Source organism: Leuciscus leuciscus, assembly GCF_965113295.1.
Source record: "Leuciscus leuciscus genome assembly, chromosome: 1".
NCBI lineage: Eukaryota > Metazoa > Chordata > Actinopteri > Cypriniformes > Leuciscidae > Leuciscus > Leuciscus leuciscus.
Genome location: NC_138725.1, coordinates 10,440,644 through 10,464,725, shown reverse-complemented (window position 1 = coordinate 10,464,725; position 24,082 = coordinate 10,440,644). Strand labels below are relative to the sequence as shown.

At 38.8% G+C, this 24,082-nt stretch overlaps 1 protein-coding gene across 3 annotated transcripts in view; it reads left to right on the top strand.

Moving 5' to 3' along the window:
• Positions 1 to 953: 953 nt before the first annotated feature.
• The window catches only part of LOC309489790 (uncharacterized protein), a 36,364-nt gene continuing 13,235 nt past the window's right edge, over positions 954 to 24,082 (top strand). Inside the window, exon 1 of one of the 3 annotated variants that reach the window (XM_082158701.1) lies at positions 954 to 1,031. The gene's annotated coding sequence lies outside the window, so the exon portion shown is untranslated. Of the gene's footprint in view, positions 1,051 to 17,739; positions 18,312 to 24,082 lie in introns of those variants that run through there. The other 2 variants (XM_082158700.1, XM_082158699.1) reach the window with 2 other exon arrangements.

The following is a 24,082-nucleotide window of genomic DNA, read 5'->3' as shown; positions in this document are numbered from 1 at the left end:
TACAAATGTATCTGAATGCATTTTTACGAAATGTTCTGTGTTACATATTTTTACGGATTTATGCCGTCCTACCGCGACTATTTTTGGCCAGGGACACGACGTTGCCGTCGGACCGATGTTTGCTGGGCTTTTTCCAAGGCTCATCAAAATTATGGCTTGACTTGATACACAGTCTAATGGTCTAATTCTAACAAAATCCAAATTTTAAACATCCTTTGCTGTAGCAATTGTATGGGCCTTATGCGCAGCCTACACTTCCTATTTGAGCCAGTGCAGATGGATGATGAATGAGCAAAGTTATTTCAGAGCAAGATCGCCCCGAGTGTAAAGCCAAACGTGATTTGTGGCCGTTATCTGATTGGCTTGAGTAAACGGTGGGTGGAGTCCACTTTGTGGATTTCTCTGCACGACGACGCTAGAAGTGTTTCAAAATCCACAAATGCGTGAGGGGATTCGCTAATGCACAAGAACAGAAGAGATTCACAGATACATGCAGCGATTTACAAATGCACAGAAAGCGGTTCACAAATAAATGCCAGGCAGAGTTGTGTTTGTAACATAATAAAACATTTGTAATTTTATTTTATTTAAATCATTTAATTTATTTGTGAATTTGATATTTTTTTTGTGAATTTCCTTACACTTATTTGTGGATCTTAATCAATTTATTTGTGAATTTGATATATTTTTTTGTGAATATCTTTACATTTATTTGTGAATATTAATCTATTTATATAATGCATATATAATGCAATATATATATAAAGCAAAAATTCTAACACCATAATCCTCCTCTGCCTATTCTGCCTATTTTGGGCTTATCTTGAAAAAGTTCCTTTCACCTTTAGTAACTGGAGTCACTTCAGTTCTATAATAATAATAATGGAAGGCTACTAGTGAAGCTGAATCTGCGTGGTCCTGATTGGCTGCGGGGGTGTCCCGTACGCGCGTGCCGATAACGTCACCGCTCGCTCGCGCCGTCTCTTCCGGTCTCTTCCCTCATTGAAAGTTTTAGCGTCGAGTCTTCTGAGGTGAGGAGAGCAGTTCACGGTATTTATCACATTTACACAACCATCACACACACACTTTATACAGTTTGGTTAAGCGACAGGCTCATTTCTGTATTGTTTTCATCGATCACAGCGATACTTGTGCGTCTTTTCTGGCGTCTTCCTTCTGAAATAAACATTTAGTGCAGCAGCAGCGAGCATGAGGAGAATATGTTGAGTACATTCAGACCTGAGCGATGTTGTGTTCGTTTGTGTGATTGTTTTGTCAAGTCAAACGTTAAAGTTTGAGATCTATGAAGGGAATGAATGGATTATATCGATCTCAAGTGTCATACTGGAACAGATCTGCTAAATGCTTTACTTTATTTTACTCTTACCTAATGAGCCAGGTGAGACATTAAATCAATAGCCTAGCTGCTACTTAAAATTATGTATAGCGTTCTACTCTTCGTACAATAGTGCTCTGTGGTGCTCTTTATTTTCAAAAGTGTTATGATCATTTTCAGTTTCTGCGCATATAAAATGTTATTATAATGATCTAACTTATAGTGATTAATGAATCATAAGATTAAACTATATTTTAGATTAGATAAGATATTAGATTAATTTGGACATATTATGCTGCTGTAGTTATTTATCTGTAGTAGGGCTGGGCGATATGGCTGAAAACTGTATCACAATATGAGTAGCCTAAGTGTTTCATATCGATATTGATAATTACCTATTTAAAGGACCAGGAGAGAAATATATTACATAAAAAAAAAATATATATATATATTTTAAACTTAACCCTCCTCTGATTATAATCCCCTCAGTTATAAAGGCAGAAATGTCAACACAACCATGGAAAACACTCAAATAATTATAATAATGTAAACATAAGTCTAAAATCACTATGAACACTTAACAATTATCTCCTAACATTAAGGTGCAAAATTAATAAATGAGTAAGAAATGCTTAATAAAGAGTAATAAAATAGTGCAAAGTGTTAAATAAACATAGAGAAACCGACGACGGTCTTGCATAATTTGCAGACGACATTGGTCTGACTCAGGGCTGGACTGGGACAAAAAAAGTTTCCGTGAGAAAATGTTGTGCATTTTAATGTTAAATTCATCAATCTGGTGCACTTTGACAGTTCAAAATTAAAAGCTCCAACCCATATTCAGTGTGCAAATTAAACAAAGAAAAATTCACTCTTTTAACTCTTTACATTACACCTACTACATAATAATAGTTCTAATATTAATCCAATGACAGTAATAGCCATATTTTGTAAAACAAATGCGCTAAAAAATAAAGGAAACTTTCATAATTAGTTTTGTACCAATTTCTATACTTGAAAGAGATAAGCACATGATCTTTTTTATTTTGACGCAAACTGCATCAAGCTTTTATTTTGGCGGAAAACATGGTTTACAAACGCCTCTCATTCAATTTCTAGTGAATTGCAGTAATCGTCACCTATGCAGATGTGGAAATGATCTGTAACTGGGTTATGGGTTCCTACACTCATGACATAGCCTAAGTGTTTTGAAAGTAGTTCTGCTTACCGCAGACTCTACACTTTATCATCTCTCTCCTGATCCTCCTCACTATCATCATCTGCCACTGGAGCTGATGAAGGGCAGAAAACATATATTTTGACACATAAAGTGTCTGCTTTAAGGGCCTGTTTCTATTTTTTCACGCTATTTCTCTGCACATTCCTTGCGTTTCTTCTCCATCTTGCTGACTATTTTGACGGATACACACTGACACTGCTGCACGCTCGCTCACTCGTTTAAAGTTGTGATTGGGCCAGCCCAGTGTCAATCAAGAAAAGAACCAATGGGCCGCTGATCTACGTGTTTCATGGGCCGGTCTGTCAGAAAAAAAATACATTTGACCAATGCATTACACCGGCACAAACCCAGCGCTGCCAGTTAAGCAAAACAAAACGAATGGGCCACCGATGTACAAAATTTTATGGGCCATAAAAAAATAAAAATTATGTATGAGATGTGTCGGCTCAAAAAGCACGTCGGCCCACCGGGAAAATGCCCGATATGCCCGATGGCCAGTCCAGCCCTGGTCTGACTACGGTCAGGGGGTCTCACACCAGACGAGAAGCGCAGCGTACTGATTGTATTGTACAATTAAATACAATCGTTGCTAAGTCTCCAGTCTGAACACTTTACCTCAGAGCGTCTGTTAACTGAATGAATTGAGAATATCACCTGAAAATTCAATAACATCAGCAGTTTTCATCAGCGCAGCTGATTTCTGTAAATTAATGTAAAACTAAATGTATATTGCAGCACTGGGTGAAGTCAGTATATACATTAATGATGATTTGAGACAAATAAATGTACATTTAATATAAAACTATGTAAATGGCGCTCTGTGGCGCGGCAGGATTTTGAACAAGGTCCTGAGCCGTTGCTGGGCGCCGCGGACAGACGCCGAATGGCGACGCCGGTGTGTGTGCACTCAGAGAGAATAATGTGTTCGAATTTTAAAGACGCGGCGAGTAACAGATGATCGGTTCACGTGCCGCTTGAACTCTGTCAGCGATTTGTCAAGCACCAAAACCGTGTTTATTGTTTGAATTTCATAATTAAATCGACAGAATCTGAGAGCTGAGAAAGTAAGAAAAGTTACAAAAGTAACTAATTACCAGGGAGAGTAATTATTGCGTTACTTAAAAAAAAAAAAAAAAGTTTAAATATAAGAAATTTCTTGGATACCCCCAATATGAAATGTTAAATGAATTAAATGGGCACTAAATAGAACACCGTATTATTATAAAACATTGTACACTTATCTACACTATTTTAATGTTGCTGTGGGACAATGTGAGAGACACTTATAAACTTATATTAAAGTTGCCCTAGAATGGATTGTTTTATTATTTTATAATGTTTCCTGGGGTGCCCTTATAATGTTAGTATGTTTTTTAGATCTAAAGTTGTTATAATTTAGAAATAAAAGGCATATTTCCTAGCCTGATTTCATCCCCTGATTTGAACACTCTGTTTGAAGGGGCGTGTCTGCTGTGAGACTTCAATGTAAACGCCCACTGCTGTGATTGGCTGACATGCTTGCATATGAAATATCTGGCATTACATGTAGAACTATCTGGAAAACTTTTACTATTACAGCTTTTATATGTTTTTACTATTACAGCTATCGGGATTAACGAATTGTGAGAAGTTTTTTAAGTATTTAGATCTATTCCCATCACATAAAAGGTTGCAGTGATGAGCATTGAGCAGATGACAGCCTGTTGATCGCGTGAATGAAGATCTTATCACTGCAACGCAGTTTCTGCGAGAAACGACGTGAAGTTGAGCGTTTAGTCACTGGCTTAATTTACTGATGCATAAACAGTGTTGAACAACTTTGAGAGAAAGATTATCTTTCTGAACTTGAACAATTACGCATCAGATTTTCACATAACCCACTGGTTCTTCTCCAGAGGCTCGGATGAAGGAACTAAAAAAATACTTTTGTGTTCATTTGTACATCCAAACACTGAGCAACTGCCATGCTTCGCTCGTTTGCAAGCCATGATGTCTTTCGAGGAAAAAACAATATCGCGCTGGATCTAGATAACACAGTGTAAATTATTGTTAATAAAATCACTACTTACCGCTTGCGGGAATATAACGTTAGTTGAAATTGCCCCCTTCGTCAGTATGAAACGCAGAGAGAAACCTGGCTGCTTGATATTGTTCCAGGTTAGAAAAACAGTCCGTGGTGAAATGGGCAGAGCAAACTAACAACTTCGAATTAAACTGTAGCGGTATCCGATAGATAGATAGATAGATAGATAGATAGATAGATAGATCTGCCATTTTCCCTATGATCCTTGCTTGTTTATTCACCTGCAGAACTTCCGATGATTTGACTGCGCAGTTCCGCCTGGCATTGAACATGGGCTGGCATATGCAAATTTTTGGAGGCGTACATATTAATGATCCCGACTGTTGCGTCACAGTCGGTGTTATCTGGAGATTCGCCTATTTTTCAGGGGTGTTTTTCAAAAAACTAGATTTAAATAAGGAGAAAACAATGGTGTTTGAGACTCACTAGCTATGTTTCCATCAACACGTTTTTATCCGAATTATGTGATATCGAATGAAAAATGCCTTATGGAAACAGTAAAATTCGATTGAATTTCTTGAATATCGACTAAAATGAAATACGGTCGGTCTCATCGGATTTTATCTTGATCGATGTACGGTTTATGCGATAAACGCTGATGGAAACGTTATTTGCCGAATAAATAATGGATTGCGATAAGTTTTATGGATACAACCCGCCACAAAAGAAGAAGTTTTAGTTATTTTCCGCCCAGTTTGCACCCATTATATACTGTCTGGTTTGCACACATGGCCGGTGTCGTCAAAGTGGACAAACGAGCAGACGAGATACTTTTTGAATTTAATTTAACAGAAAAATAAAACGGCTATTATAGCAAAAATCTAAGAAATGCCATAATAGTCAAATAATGTCGCTATCAGCTGTCACATAAGCACCTAGAGTCCTGCAATGGTTTGGGTACCCGCATAAAAGTGGCTAAAACGGGTGGATTGTTTGTGACATTCCTAAACTTCACAGGCGGGGATGTGGGCGGATAATGAACTCCTTGCGGGTGGGTAGCGGATGAAAAATATGTGCAATATTTGTATGTCTAAATTGCCATTACACACTCGCAAATATGTGTTTTGGTCATCCTTAAAAATATTCTTGTTTGCCGTTACCCGACCGATCCTGTCAATTTAGGACCGACCCAATACATTTTTTCCCCCTTTTAGTCCGACCGACTGGCCGGTTGTAAACTTGCGTTAAGATCGACCGATTTTTTTAATTTATTTCTTACTCTTCAAACAACTAATACAAATGCAATAAAATAATATTAATTAGTAGGCCTAAGTATTGTGTAGGCTACGCTCTTTTAAATAAAAACCCGTCAATCAAGCAAAATAATATTCAATGATTGTAGGGCAGGCTAATAAGCCTATGTGTTGTAGCCCAGACATTAAAAAACGATTTAGTTCCATATTCATTTTTAAATAAAATAATATATATATATATATATATATATATATATATATATATAATTTTATTTCATGTTGATTATATGAAAAGTGAAAAAAGCATGAATAAGATGATCCCGAATATCGGGAGACAAATGGAGTGGGCAGACATGATTTTGACCACTTTATTAAGTTTGTTTTTGTAGAAAGACTTTCTTTAAAGTGAATTTCGTTTTGTATTAATTGTATCTTAATTTTAATCAATGTTTAATTAACCATTTTCCTGGATTTAATAAATAAGAGCTAAATATAGCAGGCAATAATCAGGACACGGAGAGGCGCCCGCGCGTGAACTGGAGGTAGCCTAGGCTACTTGAATGGCCCAAAACAAAGCGCACTTTCGCGCTCATTAGCCCATTCATGAGGCTATTGTGATGTTGAGAGAGGTGCGAGATAAAAAATAAAGCACTTTAAATGGAATGATTTTAGCTTGTGTGCGATTTATCGCGGGCACGGGTCAGATCTGGTGCTGAACTTTGCGGGGGCGGGTCTCCAAAAATGGACCCGTGCAGGACTCTGCACTATTACAACTTGTGCAATATTGATCATTTGTTGGTAGATGGCGCGATCCAGGACCATTTTGTCTAGCAAAACTTTGTTCGCAAATGTTTGCTTGAATGTTGTGCGATTCAGTGCGAAAATGAATGGAAACACCTTAAAATGTCTCAAATCAATTCGATATACCAATTTGATCGCAAAACAGCATGTGACGTCATTACACGCAGGTTTTTATTCGCTTTAAAGCCGTTTGATGGAAACACACTTTCACCAGCTTTATTCGCATGATTTTTTTTACCGAACTTCAGATCATTCGATTGACAAGTTGATGGAAACATAGCTACTGTATGTCATGTCCATGTACTGAACACTTGTTATTTAACTATGCCAAGATAAATTCAATTTCAAATTCTAGGACACCTTTAAAATATTATCATCGTTCCCTGCAGGTTATTTTGGAGTTTATGTTATATAAACTAATTTAAACATTGTAGGCTATATGATACCAATATGCTACAGAGATTATTCTAATGCTGAATTGTGTAATTCACATTCGGTCTCTCTCGCGCACTGTCGAGCCAGTCCGGCGCCTCATAAACACACACACACACCAGAGAAAAAACTTTGCAGCTCATGTGGCTGAGAGAGAGCCTACTCGGGTGAAAACGGTTTCAGTGAGCTCAATTATAGTAATGCCGCATTTTTAGTGACAGTAACGGTAACGGCATTGTAACGGAGGAAACAGTAATTAGTTTGATTACTCGTTATTGAAAAAAATAACGCTGTTAGTTACGCTGTTTATTTATAACGCCGTTATTCCCATCACTGGGTTACGTGCCATTCAGAATTACTTATGTTGTGGACGTGCTATTTCTGGAGCAACGCGACACGGCAACTAAACCCAAATAATCCAAATAATAAATGTTTTATTACAATATTGTTCTCTTTATAATGTTATGTAATATGACAGTCCAATAGTCATTATTAGTCGTGCATTGCTGTACACTGTACGTTAGGGCTGGGCGATATGGATGAAAATTGTATCGCGATATAAGCGTTTCATATCGGTCGATATCGATAATTATTGATATTTTTTATGACCTATTTAAAATAAGGACCAGGACAATTTCCTCGTTCGCTGTGGCACTCATTTTCCACTTATCACTCCACGCCAGTTCTGTTACTGAAGAATCCAACACGAGACAATGATATGGCGCAACCAAACATGATACTGTTACATGACTGGCTGTTAAGGGGGTCGCACACCAGACGAGAAGTGCAGCACCACGTCTTAAATATTCGAACACATTTTTCTCTATGAGTGAGCTACGGCTCAGGACCTTGTTCAAAATCCTGCCGCGCCACAGAGCGCCATTTACATAAGTTTATAATACATTTACATTTATTTATCTCAAATCATAGTTAATACTGACTTCACCCTGTGCTGCTATATGCATTCAGTTTTACATTCATTTACAGAAATCAGCTGGTGGAATGAAAATAGCTGATGTTATCGGATTTTCAGGTGATATTCTCATTAACGGACACTCTGAGGTAAAGTGTTCAGATCACAGACTCAGCAACTATTGTATTTAATTGTACAGTACAATCATAACATAGTACAAACTAGGGGTCGACCGATTATCGGCGCCGATATTAAGCATTTTTATTGTTATCGGTATCGGCCATTTTAAAAACCGATTTGCCGATAAAAAAATTTTTTTTTAAATGCGCGATCTGGCACTGATCCAGCCACCTCAGTCAGAGCGCACTGCTCTGTGTCCTAGACTAAGCCCCGCCCATCGACCATCTGATTTGTTGGGAGTCACAAGTCCGGCCAATCAATACGGCTGGCGCGGCTGGAAAATGTTCCGCTCTCACACCGAAAGCACTTGCTAACAGGAGCTGCTTCAGTGATCAATGATCATCATCACACATCAGTTATCTATCTCTCGAAGGTAAGAAAGCAGTAAACGTTCCTGAAGTTGCATTAAATCATTACACTGAAGTTGCAAAACACCTAATCGATTTATGATGACAAGCGCCGTTCAGTTATTATACTGTGAATTCCCGGTCAGTGTCCGTCATTGCAGTGATATGCTTTAACGGAGCTTCACATCAGTGCTAGTGAAACTAAAACGTACTTCTCTCACCATTCGGCCAACTTAACGTTATATTGTGAATAGATTATCAACACGAATGAATTCACTCACATCTGCTGCGGTTTTTGTGTTGTTCACATCGCTTCACTGAACATCAGTGTCCGTTCCGTTTGGGCTTTTAGTCAAAAAATTGCGCATATTTGGAGAAATATTGCATTGTTCTCACGTCACATGATTGCAAAATAATTTGTCACAGATTCAGAATTATCATTATGCAATTTTGAAGAGCTGAAAGGGCATCAAGCGCGAGCTCTGACGCCCGCGACGCGAGCTCCCTATCCCTGATTAGTTATCTATCTCCGCGGCCGCGCTCTCTCATTTGACGAATAACGTTAGTTGTCAATAATCTCACATTGATTGCACGTTTCTGGATGACGCTGTCCTGTATACTTCCTAGTTTGTATCGTCGTGATAAACAGTCAAACAAACATTTCACACATCAAAAATAAAGAAAAAAAAAACACTATTACAATATGGTTTGTATGTGATCTTAATGCAATTCTTCTTGGTATATTCATATGAATAATGTTCACATTATGCATGCAATAGCAGGTGTAGTGATTAGCTGCAAATAAAATGCTAAATATAACATGCATACACACACACACATACATATATAGTACAGTATTATATATATATATATATATATATATACATACTGTATGTGTGTGTGTATGTTATATTTAGCATTTTATTTGCAGCCAGAGGTGTGGACTCGAGTCAGACTCGAGTCATGAATTTGATGACTTCAGACTCGACTCAACAAAATGTACAAAGACTTGCAACTCGACTTGGACTTTAACATCAATGACTCGTGACTTCACTTGGACTTGCGCCTTTTGACTCGAGAAGACTTGCTACTTCCCATGAAAACTGGGGGAAAAAATGTCCACACGGCCGCGCCGCTCTCAGTTTATCTGCATCTGTGAAAAAAATGTGCACCAGCTGTATGCATGCAGCGAGCGCGCGCGCTGCCTGCACGACATCCAAACACTGTAGTCCCACGTTGTTTTGATTCGACAGCATATAACGCCCGTTTCACACAAACTCCGTTTGCAGTGCGTATGCGCCAGCGGTGCGTATTTTTTTCCGTACCCATGTTAACAGGTTAGAGCTTTCACACTGCACGCGGTTGCAGTCCGTCGATCCGTTCCAGGTGCGGTGCGTATACAGCAGTGCAGAGATCGTTTCCGCACCGAGTCTATTTCTGCTGTGCTGCACATGTGCTGCACGCGCTGAATTAAAGTGACAGCGCATGTTTCGTGGTCAAAATGAACACAGATTGACCTAAAAATTTAGTAATTTCACCATAAACGCGATTAATTAAATACTATAATCACTTATAGACCAGGGTAAAGCAAGGAAAACTACAATTTACCTCAACAAGGCGACATAATGAACGACACTCGTCTAATTCGTGCAGGTGGAAAAACATGTTCCTTGTGACATGCGAGATTTATTGTATTAATTTAAATATAAAATAAAAGACATGAGAGTCGGCTGTTTTTTTTATACAAGTAGCCTACATGGTTAAATATTTGACCACTTGCTTTAGGAACTTAATATAAGTAGAAGTAGGCTAATGCATTGAATAATAGGCCTACGTTGTTTAAATTGTGTTTAAACGTGCATACGTCTATTAAAGAGTGTATATGTGTAAAGAGAATCGCAATGCTGAGACGTTAAGACCGGGGTAGCCTAAATCAAGGGAAAATACATATTTCAACAAGGCAACATAACACTCGTCTCATTCGTGGAGGTGGAAAAACAAGTTCTTTGTGACATGCGAGATTTATTGTATAAAGATTTAAATTATGCAAAAGAAAGAGTATGAGTCTGCTGTTTTTGTCAATTTTAAGTTTTAATTTAAAATGTAGGCTATGCGATTTTAATATAAGTACATGGTTAAATATTTTACCACTTGCTTGAGCAACTTAATATATAATTATATAAGAGTAATGCATTAAATAATACGTTGTTTAAATTGTATTTAAACGTGAATACGTCTATTAAAGAGTGTATACGTGTGTACAAAGAGAATCGCAATGCTGACAATTTTTTTTTTTAAATAAAAGATGCTAATAACTTCTGGATTTGAAATACAAATAGTGAGTATGTATTTGTGGTACAGCCGCGGATCACGCACTGCAAACGCAGCATATGTGAAAGCACTATTGCGCGTGCTGGTCTTGCACCGCATACGCACTGCAACACGCATTCCAATTATATTATCAGGTTGGTCCAGTTTTTCAGAAGTGATAATTTTGAGGAGTGAGGATTTTATTGATGACATGTTTAAAAAGGTTTAGGCTAAAACGACCCATGTCTATTTGAAAGTTAAACTGTTTTGCAATATGAGGTTAATACAATACAGGACTGAAGCTGCATGCTGTGCATTGTTCTAGTGCAATATGCTGTTGAAATACAAGCATTTTTTGTGAAAATTTAATTTTCTGTTTTTTACTGTATTTGATTAATGTCATTGTATAAAAAGAGGTTTAAATAAATACAAATCTTACAGACGTACATGATTTGTATACATTTTATTTCTGTGGTAAGAGGACTTGAAATGACTCGAAACTAAAATGGTAGGACTTTGGACTCGACTTGAGACTTGTTGGCTTTGACTTTTGACTCGACTCGGGACTTGCCTCATCTTTGACTCGACTTGACTCGGGACTCGAGGGCAAAGACTTGAGACTTACTTGTGACTTGCATAACAATGACTTTGTCCCACCTCTGTTTGCAGCTAATCACCTGCTTTTCACACACGCGTACAGAATAGTCACCTCTATTATTTGGATGCTCCCACTACTTTTTATGTTTGTTGTTATTATTAATGATGTTGTTATTATGAATAGTTCTCAGAATTAAAGATATGTTAAAATAATTTAAAGAGAGTCTTTGTCAGAGGCCTTTTTATTCTTAATTTTGACATTAATTTAAATTTTTACACTAGACACATATCGGTTCAAAATATCGGTTATCGGGCTACTTGATCTGTAATAATCGGTATCGGCATCGGCCCTGAAAAATGCATATCGGTCGATCCCTAGTACAAACATGATCTTAATGTCCTTAAACATAACAATATTGCTGGCCATAAACTGAGAAAGTGCGCGTCCGGTGTGCGATACCTCGAGTTGTCCTAGACTAGACGCGACGCGGCGTGGCGCTGCGCTTCTCGTCCGGTGTGCGACCCCTTTAGCGTGTCACACTCCCTACGTTGCTAGGTTACCAGAGAGTGAGTGCCTTTGTTCATGCAACCAAACTTGCTTCACAACCTCTGTTTTTTTAAAAGAAAAGAAAATTATTGAACGTTTTATTGAACGCATTTTTTATTGATATTGATTACGTGTCTATCGCGATACATATCGTTATCGTTTTATCGCCCAGCCCTACTGTACGTGCAATACCATACACTTTACTACATTAATTCTTAACCAAATGCATCCTGTATGAGATAAATCAGATATAAATAGGCCTACACAAAATAAACACAATATTACAACTTACATTTGCACAGAACAAAAGGCTGCGAGTGCACACGCAAACTTATAGTCATGATGGTGTAAAATGTATTATTGATGTTTTATCCATGTCATAGTGTGAGAAATGACAGTATTGTCTTTCAATTGAGCAGTTTAATAGGCTTTTGTCATCTATCTGACTCAAATAATGTGTTTCTAACAGCAAACACTCAGAATAAAGTGAGTTGATCTGCTGGTGATCCCGAATGACTTGTTGAATAAGTGTTGATTAGGGCTGTAGCGATATACGTCATGAAACCGAAATCACAACACTAAGATCCACGAACCTGTGTCACCATGTGAGAAGGCAAAATTCTTAACGAAAAGGCTTTCTACAAATCAAAACTTAAGTGGTCAAAATCATGTCTGACCCTCCCCATATGTCTCCTGATATATTGGGCATCTTATGATCTTACTCATCTTATACGTATATAGTGAATTTCGTTTTGTATAAATTGTAACTTAATTTAAGGATTTAATAAATAAGAAGCAAATATAGCAGACAATATAATCAGGACACACCGGCGCGTGAACTGGAGCTCGCCTCATAAATAAACAAAAACTCAGTGTATAAGCTATACTTGCCTCACAGACCTGAGAAATATGTATAGAAAGCTTGAAATGTGTACTTTTAAACAAAACAATTCAAACCGAAAAGAACTGACCTACTCTCTGCTTATGTAGGCTAATTCGTATGAAGTGTGCATTTCTTTCTATAGGCCCGTTCACTAAGTGCTGCGAGGATGGCGAGTCAGCATCACCAACTTTGTTTGCAGCCGACACTGACAGACTCACGCATAATCGTTACTTTTGCCGGTTCTTTGTGGCAAGCGTTATGCCTGTGCTTGAGATGTGGAATAGGCAATATATCATTTGTGGTTTACAGTAGACAGTAAGCCTCAGTTACCTCAGTATGAAACGGTAGCCATTTAATTTACATTTAATCGTAGATGCAAGAAAACTTGATTGAAGAATCATTTTCAACATGCTCGATAGGGGTGGGGGATTAAATCAATTCTTAGATGCATCGCGATGTTGACGATTCTGAATCGAATCACAAATGTCAAAAATCAATTTCCGATTTCGGAAATGTTCATTGATAACGAAATATTGACGAAAGGCAGAGACGCATGATGGTTGAGCGAGAAATCCGACTGGCACCCTCTGCATTACAATCTACTGTTACATACAAGAAACATCAAATGAAACAGAACAGGTTTATTCGTGGTCCGATCTCAATCACACTATACTGTTATTACACAGCGCTGGGAGATCCAGTGAGAAAGCGTTTGAATTCACAGCAGAATTAATAACATCGCAGCGAGATCTAATTGGAAGCATTCAAATTCGGTGCATAATTCTTTTATAAACCACACGTCTGATCAGAAACCAGGACAACTTTAAAAGCTTCCACCCAACTTGGAAAAAGAAAAGCGAATTACAAACTCTATCGCTACATTTATTGTCAAATCACTTCCATTTGTTTAATTAATAAAATATATTGGAAGTAAAAAAAGAATATATATAGAAAAAAGATACATCAATAACCGTTTTATCATCGCATCACAGCCCTCTGAATCGTAATCGAATCGTGAGGTGCCTAGAGATTCCTACCCCTAGTGCTCGAATCATCTCCACAATGTAGTTTAGTTCTGTTTGTTTTTCAACAGTATTTTGTTACAAAGAAAACGTCTCAGGTTACAATTGTAACCCTAGTTCCCTGAGAAGGGAACGAGACGCTGCGTCGATGATGATTTGGGAACGCCCCTACGTGATTGCGTCTGAAGCACGTATGTCAACTAGTCCATTGGAAAGAAGGAACGTCACGGGCTTTTAAAGGATAAAAGCACATCCTGTGCAACCGGCGCTAGCTTCGAGAGCCAAAGCAAAGTCGATCACAGGGATGCAGGAAGTATGTGCAGGGCGACGCAGCATCTCGTTACCTTCTCAGGGAACTAGGGTTACAGTGGTAACCTGAGACTTTCTCTTTCGAGGGAACTCGCGCTGCATCAATGACGCTTTGGGAACAAGAATTCCCAATATGCCAAATTGCCTGTATGTAAAACTGTCGGCAAGATACGTCCAGGTCCAGGCTAGTGTTGTCAAAAGACCCGGTACTTCGGTACCAAGTCGGTACAAATTTTTTTTTAAATGTCACGGTACCAGGTTTTCTCAAACCCGGTACTTGATGCGCGTGCATGCCCGAAGCGCGTGCAGTTGCGTCCTCTTCATAAAAGCGCTGATGGCGATCGGCGGTGCTGCTGCTGATGTGGTGCTGATGTTTTTGCGCGTGCAGATACGTTATTTCAAATGCCGCGCGGCAAGCGCGCTCATAATAGAAGCGGCGCGCTCGCTTTTCCATGTGCGTTCATGGATGTATAGCAACGACAGACGCCACGGGAGTACAAACGCTCTCCATGACGACGAGGAAGTGTGACATAGGCCTATTAATTGATTTCTAGCCCTTGCATTAGCTTTACTACTAGATATATTTATGGAGATGAGAAATAAAAAGCCGTCATTAATATCAGTCCGTCAGAAAAGCAGTTCTAGTCTTATTCTTGGCTGGATAACTCTTAGCAGGTTTAAAAAGCCCTTTTAAAGTTAAATATGAATACAGTTTTGGATTAAATAAAAGTATAGTCAAGTCAAATAAAACATATTTTATCTCCTGTATAGTTTGGTAATGCTACAATAAGATACCATTCATTAACATAATTTAATGCGTTATCTAACATAACACATTGAGTGAACAATATATTTTTACAACATTAATTAATGTTTGTGAATGTTATTTAATACAAAACACTTGATTGGTCATGTTTGTTCACTTCATTCATTGTGCATTAAATAATGTTAACAGAAATAATGTTAACTTTTGATTTTAAAAATGTATTTTTAAATTAACCCCTAAAGGAGAATAATTGCGACAGTATATAACTATTGTTTTTTTTGTTAGGTCATTTTATCTAATGTTATCTAACAAATGGAATCTTATTTTAAAGTGTTTTTAATACTACAGTTTCCATCTTTGTGATATACACTTTAATATAATTATGTAAATTTAATCTAAATTAAGCTTTGGTACCGAAATTGGTACCGAGAACCGTGGATTTTCACTGGTATTGGTACCGAATACTTTAATTTTGGTACCGTGACAACACTAGTCCAGGCTATAATATCTCACAAATGTGAGCGGCGAGGACCAACCCGCCGCATCACAAACCTCTTGAAGGGAAGAGATAGTTAGGGAGATAGGGAAGAGAGAGAGCCTCAACTATTCACTTGCTGATTGTCTGCTTAGAGGCTGGAAGACCCTTCTTGGGTGATCCAAAGCAGACAAACAACTGATCTGATTTTCTCCACTGGGCAGCCCTGTGGACACAAGTATCCAGTGCTCGCCCTGGACACGAGATTCAGTTTTTCCTGGTCTGAAGAAGTAAACGGAGGAGGACAGAAAGCCTGCAGTACAATAGGCCTCGGAATATTGGTCGGCACCTTCGGGACGCATCTCTGCTTAGGGTATAAGAATGCCTTGACCATCCTGGGTGAAAACTCAAGGCAGGTGGGAGAAACCGAAAGGGCCTGAAGGTCTCCGACTCTTTTGAGGGACGAAATAGCTAGAAGAAAGATGGTCTTGAAAGTCAGAACGAATCTAGGGGCTTGAATGGAGTCCCTGACAGGCCTTCCAAAACTATTGCCAGGTCCCAAGCCGGCACCCTAGGGCGAGTTGCTGGTCTCAGCCTCAAGGTGTCACAAAGCACTGCAGTACTACAAGGTTGTGCTCTATTCTTTGACAAATCCAATAACAACGACTAACATTTCACAGACCTAGAAGCTGCGCTGATCGTAACTTACACAACACACAAGGTTTGGGCTATAACGTTACTTGCGTGGTATAGTTGTAAATATAAACTCTAGCCACTGATTCTTCACATGCTAGTCCCTGGGCAGTGAAAAAAGATCGCTTTTGATTCGCAATTCAGAACACAGCGTTTTGTTGTCGACATGATGTTTTCAAGTTTTCCCTGGTGTCTGCGTGCGTGCGCAATGAGTGGGCGCGGCCAATTTGAAATTTTTCCGTCTTGACGTCACAACGAAAAGGAAAATTACTCATTGGAAAAACGATTCATTAAATTGACTCAGAGTCGACTCCTACTTTTGAGAGACAATAACTTTTTTACGGTGAACTTTCATTTATAAAACTTTGCAGGATGTTTTTGTTCACTTAGATCTATGTTACACACTACATGAAAGGTAATTTTCAAAATTCCATAATAGGTGCCCTTTAACGCGCTCCGGCTGCCCATCCGCACAAAAAAGTGCCTAGTGTCTCGAGAACGCACTCCCTGAAATAGGTTCGAAGGTGCAAATGATTACCCGTTTTCTCTGCGCAAACCTCTGAAACACAAATCCGGGAAAATGCAGAAGGCACGCATATGTGTATCACGTGTTCGGGCGTTGACGTATGCGTGTTTGAATATGTGCGCAGGCGTGTTGTCCTTCACAAAATCAACTCTCAACAAACTACTTTTTATGCCTTAAAGATTTATAATACAGAAATTGTCGTCGCGTCTTCATAGCCACGCGAACCGGAATTATCCCGACAACGTTTTATCTGTATAGAGGTAAAGGGAAGGAGGCCTTCATAGGGGAGAAGACTAGTTGACAGTTCAGGACTGCGTTGTTGTCATGTCCAGGCGCTGGTCCTTAATCAGATCTGGATACGGCCTGGATCCGACGGACTGCGGTAAACCTCGGGATAAACAGAGACTAATATTAGCGTAGATACCATTCTTCTTATGATGTAACGAGTACATCCGGATTTATGGGAAGTGTTCCCGGTCTCGGCTGACCTTATCTATGCAGCCTAACATTGAATTATAGAAGTCTATAATGTGTTATGTGTATGCTAGGTTAAAGAGATGTGTTTTTAGTCTAGCTTTGAACCGACAGAGTGTGTCTGCTTCCCGGACAATGTTAGGAAGATTGTTCCAAAGTTTTGGTGCTAAATAGGAAAAGGATCTACCGCCAGCAGTCGATTTTGATATTCTAAGTATTTTCAACTGCCCGTAATTTTGAGATCGTAATAGACATGAAGGACTATAATGCGTTAAGAGCTCGCTCAAGTACTGTGGAGCTAAACCATTTAGTGCTTTGTAAGTAATCAGCAATATTTTAAAATTTATACGATGTTTAATAGGGACATCAGTGTTGACAGAACCGGGCTAATATGGTCATACTTCCTGGTTCTGGTAAGAACTCGAGCTGCTGCGTTTTGGACCAGCTGTAGTTTGTTTATTAAGCGTGCAGGGCAACCACCCAGTAGAGAATTACAATAATCTAGCCTTGATGTCTTGAACGCATGAACTAATTGCTCTGCATTTTCATTGAGAGCATATGGCGTAATTTAGATATCTTTTAGATCTTTTTAGACACGTGACTTTCATATGAAAGATTGGTATCAAAGAGCACACCCATGTTCCTCACCGACGACGAAGACTTGACAGAGCAGCCATCAAGTGTTAGACAGTATTCTAGGTTATTACGTGAGGACTTTTTTTTGTCCAATAATTAGAATCTGTTTTTTGTTTTTTTTCAGAATTAAGTAGTAGGAAATTACTAGTCATCCAGTTTTTTATATCTGCTATGCATTCATTTTGTGAATTGGTAAGTTTCGTTAGGTTTTGAAGAAATATAGAGCTGAGTATCATCAGCATAACAGTGAAAACTAATGCCATGCTTCCTAATGATATCTCCTAATGGTAGCATGTACAGAGTGAACAGCAACGGTCCTAGTACTGAGCCTTGTGGTACGCCATACTGAACTTGTGATCTATAAGACATCTCTTCATTTACTGCTACAAACTGATAACGGTCAGATAAGTATGATTTAAACCATGCTAATGCAATTCCACTAATGCCAACAAAGTGTTTGAGTCTATTTAAAAGGATGTTGTGGTCGATAGTGTCAAATGCAGCACTAAGATCGAGTAACACTTATAGAGAGATACAACCATGATCAAGTCAAGTCAAGTCAAGTTTATTTGTATAGCGCTTTTCACAATACAGATTGTATCAAAGCAGCTTCACAGTATTAAATTAAAATAATACAACAAAGTTTGTTTCAAGAGGAATTTATTGATTGATAAAATTAAATTAAATATCCCCAAAATATCCCCAACTGAGCAAGCCAAAGGCAACAGTGGCAAGGAACCGAAAAACTTCATCAAGTGACCTAATGGTGTCCTAAAACTCCATCAGGTGACCTAATGGAGAAAAAAAACCTTGGGAGAACCCAGGCTCAGTCGGGGGCCAGTTCTCCTCTGGCATTTATGAGCTAGAGGCCGGATTGTAGTTTGAACTGTAGGATTATATGAATGCCTGGCTGAAGAGATGCGACTTTAATCTAGTTTTAAACTGGGAGAGCGAGTCTGAGCAACGAACAGTATCAGGAAGACTATTCCAGAGTTTTGGAGCCAAATGTGAGAATGCTCTCCCTCCTTTGGTGGTTCTGGATATCCTAGGTATGACCAAAAGCCTTGAATTTAGTGATCTTAAAGAGCGCGATGGATTATAGGGTGATAAAAGATCCGTTAAATAGACTGGAGCTAAGCCGTTTAGGGCTTTATAGGTCAGTAGCAATACCTTGTAATTAATACGGAACTTTATAGGTAACCAATGCAGTGATGATAAAATCGGTGTTATATGATCATATTTTCTTGATCTAGTAAGAACTCTAGCGGCGGCATTTTGGACTAACTGTAGCTTGTTTATTGAGGATGCAGGACAACCAGCTAGTAAAGCATTACAGTAATCCAGTCTCGAGGTCATGAATGCATGAACTAACTTTTCTGCATCAGAAACTGATAGCATATTACGTAGCTTAGCAATGTTTCTAAGGTGGAAAAATGCTGTTTTTGTAACATATGAAATATGATTTTCAAAAGACAGGTTGCAATCGAGTATAACACCCAGGTCTTTTACTGTAGAGGATAAAGTAACAGGACATCCTATGATGTTAAAGTTGTATTGTGCGAGGTTTTGTGGGCGGTTTTTTGAACCGATAAGTATTACCTCTGTCTTGTCTGGATTTAATAAAAGAAAATTACGGGTCATCCAATCTTTTATATCTTTAACACACTCTGTCAATTTGGAAAATTTTGCGTTTTCATCCGGCCGTGATGAAATATATATTTGAGTGTCATCAGCATAACAATGGAAACTAATTCCATGTTTCCTTATAATATTTCCAAGTGGCATCATATATATTGAAAATAACAGAGGGCCTAATACAGATCCCTGCGGCACTCCATAGTTTACTGGAGTTATGATCGATTTTTCTCCATTTAAATAGACAAAATGGTAGCGGTCAGATAGGTATGATTTGAACCAGCTTAGTGCTTGTCCTTGAACACCAGTATAATTTTGTAGTCGATCTAAGAGTAATGTATGATCTATAGTATCGAACGCAGCACTAAGATCAAGTAAAACTAGTATTGAGATACAGCCTTGGTCAGAAGCTAAAAGTAAATCATTTGTGATTTTAACGAGCGCAGTTTCAGTGCTATGATGCGGTCTGAATCCAGACTGAAACTTTTCATAGATATCATTTTGTTGCAAGAAAGAGCCCAGTTGAGCGGACACCACTTTTTCTAATATTTTAGACATAAATGGAAGATTTGAAATGGGTCTATAATTTGCTAGATTATTATGATCTAATTGTGGTTTCTTAATGAGAGGTTTTATAACTGCCAGTTTAAATGTTCTTGGAACATGACCTAAAGATAAAGACGAGTTAATAATATTGAGGAGAGGATCTTCCACTACAGGTAACACTTCTTTCAGTAGTTTAGTTGGTATAGGATCTAATAAACATGTTGTTGTTTTAGATGAAGTGATAAGTTTATTTAACTCTTTTTGTTCTATAGTTGTAAAGCACTGTAATTGTTCTTTCGGGGTGATAATTGAAGCTGAATTATAAGGCGCGATTGAAGATTGAACGTTTACAATTGTGGTTCTGATGCTTTCTATTTTCTCAGTGAAGAAGTTCATGAAATCATTACTACTGAACTGTAACGGGATATTTTGTTCGGGTGACGTCTGTTTATTTGTTAGTCTAGCCACGGTGTTAAATAAAAACCTTGGATTGTTTTGGTTGTTTTCTATTAGTTTGCGGAGGTGCTCAGCCCTGGCCGCTTTTAGGGCCTTTTTATAACGTGACATACTGTCTTTCCACGCGATTCTAAAGACCTCTAAATTAGTTTGTTTCCATTTACGCTCTAAAATACGCGTTTCTCTCTTTAAAACATGCGTAGTATTGTTATACCATGGTGCTTTATTTTTCTCTCTGACCTTTTTTAATTTAATAGGTGCAACCACATCTAATGTTCTAGAGAGAATGGTGCTCATAGTGCTAGTTAGTTCTTCTAGTTCATCTGTTTGTTTGGGTTCAGGCAGCAGCTGAGACAGATTAGATAAGCAATTTGAGAAATTATCTATGGTGGATGGGAGGATTGTTCTGCCTGGTTGATAACGCGACGCCGCATGACATATTACAGCAGTACGTAATATGCAAGTTACCATGTAGTGATCAGTGACTTCATCACTTTGTGGAATGATATCTATATCGGTTGGATCGGTTCCATGTGATATAATTAAATCGAGTGTATGATTAAGACGATGTGTTGGTCCGGTGACGTTTTGCTTGACCCCAAATGAATTTAATAAATCTGTAAACGCAGCTCCTAACGCATCATTTGGATTATCTACGTGTATGTTAAAATCTCCAACAATTAATGCTTTATCGACATTGACTAATAGGTCTGAGAGAAAATCTGCAAACTCTTTTAGGAAATCAGCGTAAGGCCCTGGCGGTCTATATACGGTAGCCAAGGCTAGAGATAATAGGGATGTTTTTCTAACATCTAAGAGCGTAACATTTAGTACAAGTACTTCAAATGAAATAAACTTATAACCCGTTTTCTGGGTAACATTTAGAATATCTTTATAAATGGTTGCAACACCTCCGCCACGACCAATCAGACGGGGCTCATGCTTATAACAGTATCCAGGAGGAGTAGACTCATTAATACCGAAATAATCATTTGGTTTAAGCCAGGTTTCAGTAAGGCAAAGTATATCGAAGCTATTATCTGTGACTATTTCATTTACAATAACTGCAGGGCTCCAGACTAACTTTTTGCCTTGGTTGCACTGGTGCGCCTAACTTTTTTATTTAGGTGCACCAGCACAAAATTTGGGTGCACCCAAATTTTTCCTCGGCTGTATCACCTTTAACGCCACAATTTTAAGGTCACCTTTTTATTACGCTCTATACACATTCATATATATTATGTAAATGAATTTAAACAAGAAGGTGTAGGTAAAAACTTTTATTTATTTTTTGAAGCACAATTATTAACGGTATTCCTACTCTTACCGATACTGCTTATCGATACAGTACTTTAACTGTATTCTTATGGTTCTTTTTGTTTTATATATAACAAACAAAGATAAACAATAGATAAACAAAAGATAAACAATTAAACAAAGATACACTTTATATAGGCCTACACAGTGCTTTAATTTCAGGAAGGCCTATCAACATTACTGTTCAGGCATGGTCTAAAAAGAAATCTAATAAAGTAATAAAATGTAAAATAACACTGTAAAATTTATCATAAATAGATTAATGCTTATTAAAGCTGAAGTTATTCTTTCAAGAGCTGTGAGTGATTTTTCTCTTGTTGTTTGATTTACAGTAATGGCGCAATCGTCAACATGTTTATTAGACTGCGGCCCCTTTAAGACCGGGTGCAGAATGCAGATCTAATAGGCTACTACTGATGCACCATTTTCTCCCAACTATTTCCATAACTACGTCCATTTAAGACATAAACTGTTTTAGTGAATCTCAAAGCCGGTAATTGACACGCTTTTGTGTACAATTGATCGTTTAGACGCGCACAATCTGCACATGAAACCGAAAGTATAATTTGCTTGTCTCGGCCGGTCTCGGTCTGTTTCGGAGCGCGCGCCGCCATGCGAACAGCATCTCTTGCGCAGATTTTTGTGTTTTTAATATCTCTTTCAGTTATTAAACGCGTCCCGCAATTTAGCAACAGTAGCTAGACTGCATTTACAACAATCACTGATCGTGCTGATTCTGATTCTGAGTTTTAGGGAGAAATGACCGCCTAATGCTGCGAAGGGAAGAAGTTGCGCGTAGTTAGATAGTTTTTAATGGGTTTACCTCAATATATATTTTTTTATAATCTTTGGAAGCCGAAATTTAAATAAAATCAGACTAATATAACAGACCTTAAGTGTAACCAGGCTACGTTTGAATGTTTAATTCTGTCCTCCGTCGTCACTCATTATTAAGCAGGGCTGTCGTGTTGTGCGAGCTGTGGCACCGCGTGAGAGAAGAGTGTGAGTTCCGTCAAAGGAGAACAAACGCCAACAAACGTCCGTGGAGAGGCAGCGGATGCGAGGACGTTAGGTGCACCGGTGCGACTTAGGAAAAATGTTAGTCGCACACTTACAAAATTTGGTCGCATATGCGACCAAATTGGTCGCACTCTAGAGCCCTGAACTGCCTTAGGTGTGAGTGATCTAATGTTTAGAAGACCTAGCTTTAGAAATAGTTTTTGTTTACTAATAGCAACATTTTCTGTTTTAATAACAATTAGATTTTTCCTAGATCCTGCATTAGATTTATTATTTGATCTCACTAAACGAGGAATAGACACGGTTTCTATGCAATGTTCTACACTAGTATTTATATCAGTTGAATTGGTGCAGCAGAGACTATGATTTGGACTTTTGGTTACTAGTCAAAGGGTATTTAACATTTTGGAGATGTTATCTGACAGAAGATCCGCTCCGAATCTGCTTGGGTGTAAGCCATCAGCACGGAAAAGCCTAGGACGCTCCCAAAACAGATTCCAATTATTTACAAAGAGCAGTTTCTGCTCATTGCACCATGACATTAACCATTCATTTAGCGCAAATAATCTGCTGAACTTTTCATGCCCTAGTCGGTACGTGGGAAGCGGTCCTGACACAATGATCGTTGTTTCAGGCGATGTGCTGCGTACCGTATCGATTAGATTCCTGAAGTCTTTCTTCAGAATCTCCGTCTGGCGCAGCCTGATGTCGTTCACTCCCGCGTGCAGGACCACAGTTCCGACGTGCTCGTCACCGTTCAGGATCTCGGGAGCGCGAGCAGCGATTTCAGAAACACGAGCACCAGGAAAGCAGTGACTTTGCACCTTACTTTTACCTAACGTAGCGTGTACATGCCGAACGATGGAATCGCCGATGATCACAGCATCGCGTTCTGTTTCGCGTAGAGGGGAGAAGCGGTTTTGTGTCGATAACTCGAAAACCGGGAGGGTCGGAGAAAGTCTTGGTCTAAACCTGACTCGCGTCTTCCGCTGCGGAACCACCCAGGCTTCGTGGTGGCGTGTTGGAGCCGGAGTGAACGAGACCATGGCTGATCGCGACCGATGCTGAGGAACGCACGGAGTAGACGCGGTCGGAGTCAGCGGGTTAGTAACGTTAAACACTGATTTGTGTGCATCGGCGCGTGATGTTTCAAGAGCCAAACACCGGTCTCTCAGCTCGGCCTGTCTCAATAAAAGGTTGTGGATCTGTTTCTCAACAGCTTCCAGCTCAGACTGCAGTGCGTGAAGCTCAAATGTGTCCTCACCTGCACCAAGCGGTAGACTACTTACATCTGATATATTCGCCATTTTAACAGATGGACAGTGAGTTAGCAACGAAGCTACCA